Source organism: Zeus faber (genome assembly GCF_960531495.2).
Source record: "Zeus faber genome assembly, chromosome: 21".
Classification (NCBI taxonomy): Eukaryota; Metazoa; Chordata; class Actinopteri; order Zeiformes; family Zeidae; genus Zeus; species Zeus faber.
This window is the reverse complement of record NC_137208.1, coordinates 19,899,081-19,910,470: the sequence shown is the minus strand read 5'-3', so window position 1 is coordinate 19,910,470 and position 11,390 is coordinate 19,899,081.

Here is an 11,390-nt window from a genome sequence, read left to right as displayed (position 1 = left end):
CGGGTAATACATGCCATCAACAACTGTCAGAAAAATCCGTACATCCTCATCAATCACAGTCAACACAGTTTTCGACTCTTCCCGTCAGCGTTGTGACTGCAGAGGGCTCATACTCCAAACTTTACTTTACATAAATGAAGACATTTCCACCATAATTTGTGCATAAAAATCGCCAGAATGCAGGAAATGAAGTGTTTGATGCTTAAAATTTCCTGGGGGAGCTAGCCGAAAGGCTAATCTAACAATCTAGTAGCTGGTTCCCTCCGAAGTTTCCCTCGGAATAGCTGCCGCTGGACACTCGCAGTCTTATCTGGTAAATCGCTATCTCAAGCTTTATATGTTAACATTTGGCTAGGGTCTGTGTTGGATTTGAAAATAGGGCCCCTCTATTGCAAATGCCAGGGCCGTTCTTTGATTCCAGCCCGTCACTGGTTATTTGGGTATATCCAAGTCCCCGCCATCTCACATACCCAACGGCGTCACCCCCCCCTTTGGTTCTGTGATCTCTGCCGCGCTTCGTCCGAAACCCCTTGTGCCTTCCCTAATGACGGGCTCAGTCGAAAGAGATTTCCCCGGGACGATAAGAACCCATCAAGGGGGAAATTGTGGGCTTAAAAGAAAAATTGCCCTCTTGTATTTTAGATCTTTCCTCGTTTCTTTGACAAATGAAGTTGGCTCTGGCGGACAGACAGACGGTAGCAGTTTGCCGCTGTGCGTAGTCAAATCGATTAAAAAATGCTTTCCACATGAAGGTACCTACTTGAACCACCTACCATTAGGCCATGGCAAGCATTTGCTTCTCATCTCAGATTCCACGGTTTTACTGGCGGTTAATGTTATGTTAGAAACTTGGGCCAAATCTGTTAAACCCCTGTGTCAGGCTAACTTATACATCTGATATGAAGTGAACAGTATGAATGGAACAACAGGTCATGGAAAGTTTACTCTCACCTTACGCTGTAGACTGTTATTCATTACTGCACGCAAAATGCTTCGCCTTTTCCCAACTGTGCTGCACTTTCCGCCATACGCTGGCTGGTCGTAAGTTAACATTTCAATAAATTCTCTCTCATTAAAAGAAAAAATATATATATACTATATATATATTTATATATCCAATCCGACCCGACCTGGTGCGCTTTTCTTCGGACACCTTTTGTTGAGATAGTCTTGGCACATCTTAGGCTCTGCTCGCAGTTTGCTTATAAAAGGTGTTGCCTATTGGGGTTGAGATGAGGATCTGAGGAGGCATGCGGTTGGATATGGGGGGGGACACTTCATTTGTGAAATGTTTCTACTTCCCCCTGTGGCAGATCTGCCTGCCACATGCCCCCCGAGTGGTGTTTTTAGGACCCTCCGACAGAGCGACACAGGCACAGATGTTACAAACACACCAGTTTAATGTAGAGAGTGTCAAGGTGGAGCTAGTCGGAAGCAGAGGGGACATTGTCATGACAGAGGCTACCCCGCGTGTGTGTGTGGGGACGTGTGATTTACCTGTTGCTCGCTGACTTCTCCGACGAGCAACAGGCGTACAGCCACCTCTGATCCCTGGCCCAATTATCTAGACGCAAGACCGGTGCGGCTGCTCAAATCACACCACCCCCACATCCCACCCCCCCATTAACATTGAGGAATAACTGGAGTATTAATAATAATGATTTTATTATTATATAATTATTATAATAAACAATAAATAAACACATGCAACACAATAAATAAACACAATAAACACATGTTTTACAACATTTGGGAAAACCTGACGAATAAAGCCAGTGTGTTTTAAGTACAAGGAATTGCTGATTTTTGCTTTAGACTGTGTTTATCATTACATATTATATGTACACCGATCAGCCACAACATAAAAGCCACCGCTAATAACCACTTATATTGTGTAGCTCCCACTCGTGCCGCAAAAACAGCTCTGACCCGTGGAGGCATGGACTTCGAAAGACCTCTGAAGGTGTCCTGTGGTATCTGGCACCAAGACGTTGGCAGCAGATCCTTTAAGTCCTGGAGGTTGTGAGGTGGAGCCTCCATGGATCAGGCTTGTTGCTCCAGCACATCCCACAGATGCTTGGACCTCTCTTGGTAGGTACAAACCACTGCATACCGGGAACACCCCCACAAGACCTGCCGTTTTGGAGATGCTCTGAGCCAGTCGTCTAGCCATCACTATTTGGTCCCTGTCAAAGTGGCTCAGATCCTTACGCTTGTCCATTTATCCTGCTTCCAACACATCAACTTGAACAACTGACTGTTCACTTGCTGCCTGATATATATCCCACCCCTTGACAGGTGCCAGTGGAACCAGATGAGCAATGTTATTCACTTCACCTGTGAATGGTTTTAATGTTGTGGCTGATCGGTGTGTGTGTGTGTGTGTGTGTGTGTGTGTGTGTGTGTGTGTGTGTGTGTGTGTGTGTGTGTGTGTGTGTGTGTGTGTGTATGTGTGTAATAAATAAATAAAGATATATGTCAGGAAAAAAATATATAAAATGATATATAAGATTATATATATATATATATATATATATATATATATATATATATATATATATATATATATAGAGAGAGAGAGAGAGAGAGAGAGAGAGAGAGAGAGATAATTATGATTGTATATCAAATTAAAAATATTGGACTAGCTGTGTCTCATCTGGCAGCTTTCAGAAATGACTGCAAGCATAGGCTTATATTGATTTTTGCATTCTGTAATGCATGAAATGACACCAGGCCTAACTCTTTCATGGTTGACAAGGAAGTATTTCAGTATTCTGTGGACCTGTAGTATTATACCGGTCTGGGCGCTCAGACCTATACATATTTAAATCAGAAATACATCGTAATACGTGAGCGCAGTGAGTGAACAGGAATCTAACAGCCCCGTACACTTCAAATAGAGAGATAACTCTTGAACCTGATATGAGTATTTCCCTGGCATGTGTGAAGATTGGGGCTATTTTCTGTCTTCTTTTACAGGCAATAACCTTTTTGTCTTTTCAAAAGTGCCAGCCACTCAAAAGCACAGCAAAAAAAAAAGAAAAGAAATATCCAGTGAAATAAGTGAAACGGGGGCAGTTTTGATCATTCTGAAAGCGTTTATTGCACTTTTTAATACGCCTCTCGGGCATCATCTGTAATTGCGGCATTTGTCGTCAAATGTCTTTGCATATTCAATAAAATTCAAAATTAAAAAAAAGCTGCCGGGTGTGGCTTAATCCGGGCAGCCTCATAGGCGACGCGCAAACTTTCCTCAACAATGTGCTGGTGAGAGATATCCTGTATTACTCTGTATCGTCCCGATTTCTGTCCTTTGTCGAACATTTATTTTTCTTTTATCTGGTCGACCCAGACCGTGACTTGACTACAGCCCAAAGTGCGTTCCCAAAATCACTAGTCTGGATAGGCTATTGTATAGTTTGTTGTGGTGTAGATTACTAGACGACTAGGATTCTAGGGCTGTGTTTTCTGGAGTTATTGGAATTATGGAGTTCAACCTTCGTCCCATCTTCAAACTTTTCGTCTGTTTTTAGATTTTCACAGCTAATAAGGTTAGGCATTAATGTCTTGACCGACATTGCTATAAGTAAACGGCAGTCTGGGATGTCCAAGATGGCTATTAGCGGCCCAGGCGTTCCATTGCCTTTAACTCTATGAAGGCGTCCAGGGCCTGATAAGTCCAAAATGGTTTTAAATGGGTTAAATTGCAGTTTAACCTGTGACCAGCCTTTTATTATGTCTATTTATATCTTTGATTTTATTCTCCTTTGCTTTCCATTGTACTGTATGCCTTGCACCAAGCTTGAATTGGCTTTTGTGTATTAAATGTGCTGTGCAAAACGTGCCTTGCTATGCAACGTGACGGGCAATCGTTTTAAAATACCAAAAAGGGGGCCTGTGCGTCCTGATCGAAAGAGAAGACGTTTCTCTTCCCCAGCACTAAATTAAGAGGGAGGTGGAGGTGGGTGGCGTGGGGGGTGGCGGGTACAGGCACCTTACCCTGGGTGGGCAAGCCTTGAGCTTTCGAAGCTGCTTTGATCAGAAAGGCCGGTTCATCTTCTCAGGCACGTCATCGGATGCTGATGCTGATGCCGAGAGAGAGTGAGAGAGAGAGAGAGAGCGAGAGAGAGAGACGAGGGAGAGAGGGAGAGATGGGGGGTCGAGGGAAGATGGAAGAGGGTGTCATCATAAACGTGCGAGAGAGGGGGGGGGGGAGATGGAGGGAGGGTCGAGGGAAGATGGAAGAAAGTGTCATCATAAATGTGCAGATTGAGGGCGAGAGAGAGAGCGAGAGAGATGAGGGGGAGAAGGGGGGAGGCGGAGGGGGGGAAGGGGAGCGGAGGGAAGATGGAGGAAAGTGTCATCATAAATGTGCGCGGCGTTGCCGATGACTTTGCGGCGACCTCTGTCGCAAACGGGGCCGACGCGCACGCCGCGGCGGCAGAGTGCGCGTCAGCCCCTCGCAGACGTGGAAATGGCTTCTTAGCGCCTATCGCCCGTTGCCCCGGTAACCATCTGAGTCCCCCATCTCGCGGAGAGAAATGAGTTATGAAAAGGCTGGAGTGAAGCAGGGATTAAACATGATCCTGGGGACAGGATGTCAATCAAAAAAAAAAAAACCTCACAAATCTGCCCCCCTTATTACAAAAAATAAAAAATAAAGAATCCGGGCTCTGAAAAGCCATGTGTAGTGCTGCCGCTGCCAAAAGGTGCAAACGACCCGTTTTAGATTATCCTTTTTAAAAAACCCCAATAATGAATTAGGCTGGCTATTAAAAGGGAAAATCTTTCGTAAAAAAAAAAAAAAAAAATACAAATCTGTTATCCTGTCGCGGATTTAGTGGTGGTCGTTATATTCTAATGCCAGGAGGCGATGGATTAATTTAATTAGCCTGGTGGAGATTAATGACAATGCATAGGCCTCTTCTAGATAAGGGACATATATATATATTCATATACGTCTGAACTGGACACTACATTCATTGTGCATGAGCGCATCTTCATTAGGGGAACGTGTAAGAGGAGGCCATCAAAATTACTGTATATTGGCGCTTTATTATACAAAATATTGCACTGGATCAATAACAAATATATATTATAATATTTTTCGTTTTGAAATGTACAAATTAAGTTGTCCATTTTAAGTTGTGAAAAGGGTACACACACACACACACACTCACACACACATATATATATATATGTGTGTGTGATATATATGTGTCTTAAAATGTGTTTAACAAAATGAAGCATTTTTTTTCCTCGTTGATACAATGACTCCGGTTTCAAAGCAATTTCTTTCTTTCTTTCTCCCCCCCCCCCCCCAAGTGTAAAACCACTTTGCGAGCACCCCCTCCCAACAGCGAGCAAACAGCGTCTGGCGTTTTTGCGGGAATCTGGGAAATGTTCTGAGTGTGCATTCTGCTGGTCTGCCATTACTATCCCACCCCGTTCGCCGTGCACGCAGCCGTGCCGCCCGGTGCAAGAAGAATGAAGGCTGAGTGAGTGATACGGAGAGGGAGGGATGGAGGGACGGAGGGGAGGGTGGGAGGGATTCAAATTGACTTGACCCGGTGCAATTTGATATTTGCCTCTTTGACAGTCATTTAAAAGAGAGAGGGGGGGAGAGAGAGAGAGAGAGGGAGAGAGAGGGAGAGAGAGAGTCGGGCGGGGGCGGGGGGGGGGGGGGGGGTCTGCAGAACCCGATAGCCGGAGACTTACACCCTCTGCAAAGGCTTTTCGGGACACTCTAGCCCCGGCTCCCCGGGCCCCGGGCCCCGGAGCGCCAGCGAGTCGCCAGGCGGGGTGTAAACGTTAAATGTTGGCTATTTGTTCCGTGGATTGTGGAGTGAGTGAAAATCAAGCCAGTCTTTCATTCATTCTTTTTTTTTTTTTCTTTCTTTATCCACTCCACCCCCCCGCCCCACCACCCCCACCCCCCTTACCAGCCCACCACCCTACCCCACTTCGCTTTCTTTTTCAGAATCGAGAAACCCCACAAACAGCCATTGACTAAGCGGCTTAGGGAGTCTCGTAATAATAACGCTTTAACGACCCCCACCCCTCCTTAGAATTAAGGAGGGGTGGGGGGGCGGACTTTAAAGAAATGACCGCAAGAATGAAGGAGGGATGAAAGGGACGGCAGGGATGGAGGGGGAAATATTAGCGATTGTGGAATAGGAGGGGGTTATCTTGCTCTTGGTGCGTGGATACATTTTATGTTTATTGTATATTGTGGTTATTTGTTTAACCGCGGTATCGCGGTTGTGATCGCGGCAACACACACACGCACAGGTGATCCGCGCGCGAGATACGGCCGGGGGAATCCGACAAGCCTCGGCGATGTGGGGGGTCGGAGGGCGGGAGGGGGGGGGGGTTGGGCATTTTCATTTTCCATTACGAGGTTAAACGGGGATATGCTTTAAATAAACCACTCCTCATTAAAAGACGGGAGTACATTCCCCCACAGATCAGATAATGAATGAAATAAGACGCGCTCTCCCGGGAGAGCTGCAGGTGGCTGCGCTTGTTTGCGTCCCCGGCTCCCCGGCTCCCCGGCTCCCCAGCTCCCCAGCCGTCCATCTCATTACCGGCCTGCCTTCATCTGCCTGCACATCTCTATCTGGAGCGGCCGCAGTCCAAGTTCGACGAAACCGTCGGGATGACCCGTGCGGTCTTCCACGATTCCAGGATTATCATTGCCTATATAGCCGAGGCGGGCCCTGGGAGCCTGGACGCCCAGCCGGAGTCAGTGTCCACCGCCACCACCGCCGCCACCGCCGCCACCGCCACCACCCCCCTGACCCTGTTTGAGATGGCAGCATCCCAGGGTATAAACTCCGATAAACATCTGGTGGCTCTTGCCAGGACATCGGACAAAATGAGTGGATCGGGGGAGAGAGGGGCGGCGAAATACAAATTCATAATGGGGGAATAAAGATGAGAACAGAGAGAGAGAGAGAGAGAGAGAGAGAGAGCGAGGAGAGAGAGATGGGAAAGAGAGAGATGCTGATCAGCTAATTACAGCTGCAAATGGAATGCAAATTTATCCTGGCGCGACGAGCGGGCCCGAGTTTAAACATGCGCGCCATCCAGAAATTCAGGCGCTGGTCGGCGCCGCGCCAGCTGAAGACTCCCAAACCAAAGCTTGATGAACGCAATACTATGATGTGATGAAGAGACTATATTCACATTATTATTGTTCTATTTATTCATTTTTTTTAAATTAATATTCGAATTATTATTATTATTATTATTATTATTATTATTATTATTATTATTATTATTATTATTATTATTAGATTATCTTTGTTACTATTATTATCATTAGGCTATATTCGATTTATTACTAGTACTATCATTATTATTACTATTATTATCATAATCGTATTATTATTATTATTATTATTATTATTATTATTATTATATACATTTACTGTATACCATATTTGACAATATTTTCATTGCTATTATTATTGTTATTATTATTATTGTTATTGTTGTTATTATTATTACTATTTCATTACTGTTATTATCATCATCATCTTATTATTATTATTATTATTATTATTATTATTATTACTATATACATATATATCATATTTGACTATATTTTCATCATTCTTATTATAATTGTTGTTATTATTACTATTGCTGGAATTCTTATCATGATTCGATCGTCGTTTTTGTAAAGCAGCCATGAAGCTGTCCATCGCGTGGAGCCTGAGCTCAGGCCTCTCTATATCCCTGCATCCCACCCCCACCCTCCTCCCCCACGGAGAAGAAACGATGTGGCGTGAGTCCCAGCGACGACGCAACCGCCACCAACCACGGCGGTGCTCGCGGTGCGCGGAATCCACGTCGAGCCATTGCAATCCTGGTGTATGGGGGTGGTAGTGTTTTTATTAGTAGTATTATTACACCAACTCATAGTGATTAATGACGCACCGTGGCCCGAGATTAATCATCGAAAAAAAAAACCCCACACGCAGGAACTCGTGCAGGGCGGCGGTCGGGCAGTTCAGGTGGGTTGGGATGGGGAGGAAGGTCTGGGCGTGTGTGTGTGTGTGTGTGTGTGTTGTGTGTGTGTGTGCGTGTGTGTGTGCGTGTACGTGTGGGGGTGGGGGTGGCGGGGGGGGGCTGTTGAAAACGAATTAGCTCCATCGAATCTTTTTAGATGCAAATATTGCGTTATCTCCACTTTACCGCACGGTGTTTTTCGGTGTTTATGATTAATTATCTCCTTCTTGGTGAAAAATAAATCATGTGAAATTAGGATCTGGCTGACTCCCCCCCTCCCTCCCTCCCACCCCCCCAGCAAAAAAAAAAAACGGCAGGTCGATGCTGTTAATTTCAGGTTGAAATTGACACACTAATTATAGTTCGGAGTGGTGGTGCTGGAACACTAGCAGGCAAGATTATACCTCTGTGTGCTTCTATTTATTTATTTTTTTTTGATTTTTTTTGATTTTTTTTTTCATTTTTTATTTTTATTTTTTATTTTTTTTATCAGATCCCCCCATCCCCCTTATATTTTACCAATTAAAAATCGTAAAGGCATTTCATTGCCCTGGGATATAAAGCAAAAAAAAAAGCAAAAAAAAAAAAAGCAGCGTCTCTCTATCTCTCTCTCTCTCTCTCTCTCTCTCTCTCTCTCTCCATCTCTCTCTTTCCTAACATTAGCCATCACCCCCCTCCTCCCATTCCTCCTCCTCCCACCCCCATCAGATTCATTGTGATGTATTAGATGCAATAAATTATCCCATGTAACAAAAACATGGCGAGCTGAAAGGCTGATAATCTGCAGAGGGGAGATAAGGATTCATTATTCCGAATCATTATGAATCCGGCGTTGGCTGTGACTTCTTTCTTAATCAGCTTCTGTGATCCTGGATACGTGAAGGGAGCAGATAAGAGCGCGAGAGAGTCGTTTATAATTCTCCCCCACCTCGGTCTAATATTTTAAAATAAAAAAGCGCGGGGAGGAAAAAAAAATATATAATAATAAAAACGTTACAAAAAAAAAAAAAACCCCAAAAAAACATTGGCTTAGGTCTTTTTTTTGTTTTTTTTTTAAGGCGCGCACATGGAGGAGAATAATAAAACACATTGAGGGGGGTGGGGGGTAAATAAGCAAATAGATAATACGTGGCCCCGTACATTTTAGGTGGTGTTTTGTCCCAAATTAAGGTCATCTTATTCGACATTCACAGCGAGGAATCACGTAGGCAGATAGATAAAAAACAAAAACAAAAAAAAACAAAACGACAACAACACAAAAACACGCCACTATATTTATCACCAATTTTGGATTGCGAAAAGCCTACCATACATTTACAGTATTGGCTATAAATGATGTATTCCAAATATACTTTTATTTATTTATTTTGGCCATACTATACCTAACACACACACACACACACACACGCGCGCGCGCGCGCGCATAGTAGGAGTAACAATTAATCAGTTTAGGCAGGTGATATTTTAATTCCCCTTCATATCTGTAGATTATGAATATCAACATGGGTATCAAAACCGTTTTTTCTCCATTTTCCATTTTTTATTTTTTTTCTTCTTGAACAGGAGCGCGGGCCAACGTGTAGGCTCGAGCTCGCATTATACCGGAGGGGGGCTCGCGCTTTAGCTGCTGTCACGCGGGGGCTCACGTCAAATTCTACATTAATCACGCGATTTCACGGCGGCGGCGCGTGCGCGCTGGCGTGCTCGCGTGCGTGCGCGCGCGCGGGCGGGCGGGCGGGCGGGGGGGGGGGGAAGGGGGAGAGGAGGGAGAGAGGGACTTTGGACTCGACGAGACGTCAGCCCCTTCTGTGTGTCTCGTTATCCGCCACTTTACATTTTAACTCCCATTTACGACATTAAATATTCCGACAGGGGGCATTTTCCAAACGGTGAAATGAAATGGAAAAAAAACAAAACCAAAGCAGGCCTCTATTTTTTTTTGTTATTACCTGTAAGAAAAAAAAACATTCTAATTGTAACATCGACCCGAATTTACAAGGCTAAATTGATTTTCGTTACCCCCCTCCCCCCCCCTAAATTAATCGTTTTTGTTCCACCTATAATGTGGTATAATTATCTTAATTATCTTATTATATCAAAGCCATCGGTATACGCGCGTTTACCGTCGACGCGCGTTAAACGTTCACCTTTTATATTAAACCGGCGACGCCCAGAATAATTCCTAAAAATAAGCAATTTATTTGCGTCAAGCGCGGATTAATAAATCATTAACCACCCGAGTGTGTTTATTTCCTAATTCCACTTAGATATTGAAATGAAATACTAATTCCGAAAAATCAAATACATTCTCCTACCCTGGGAAAAATTGAATTATTCATTGGCTTATAAGACGCACATTTTTCGGGGCCGGTCACAAATCCACGTTTTCACGGCGAGGTTTTTGCGCCAATTATCTTTAATTTATTACCTTAATTGAATCCCCCTCCCCCAAGATAGATTTTGGTACGATCAGTTTACATTCTCCTTCAAAGAGTCAAGACGCAACATGAGAGATACCAAAGCCTCCAGCATCGACTCTCCCTCTCCTGCACACACACACACTCACACTCACTCTCTCTCTCTCTCTCTGGCTCTCTCTCTTTCCTCAGCGTATTTCACAGAAAGAAGGATCGGATTTGCTTGGTGCTCCTTTCAATCAACCGTGGTGTCAGTGAGCAGGCTAGTAGGCCTGTGTGCTTGGGCTAGCGGTGGATGTATTTTGGATCCTCGCCATTTCAGAACAACTGTTCAAACCTGTAGCCACACACTGAAATATTGATATGGTGCGCATGTTGCTGGGTTTACTGCCTGAAATATATATATGTATATATATATATATATATTTTATATATACACTGTATGCTATATATTACGAATCACACACAATACGGATGTCCCCGTTTAATTGACCTCCTCTTTCTCTAGTTGCCTTTGTGACACATACAGTAAATACCGTCGGAACTGCATTACACAAAAAAAATACAGTAGATTCGGCTTTGCGCGCGTGTGTGCGTATGCGTGTGAGAGAGAGCGAGAGACGGAGGGACAGAGAAATTGTCGAATGATAGCTGAAATGCAACTTGGTACACATATGTATATGTGTCATCACATGTATCATTTCGATGAAGAGGCTACGTTATCTAATATATATATATATATATGATATAATATGTATAGTAATTTGTATAGAGTATGTATAGAGTAATTTCCCCCTGGGATTATTAAAGTATTTCTGATTCTGATTATATATATATATATATATATATATATATATATTATATATATATATATATATATATATATATATATATATATAAATATATATGATATAATATGTATAGATTATATATCATCGAACATACATTATGTTATTA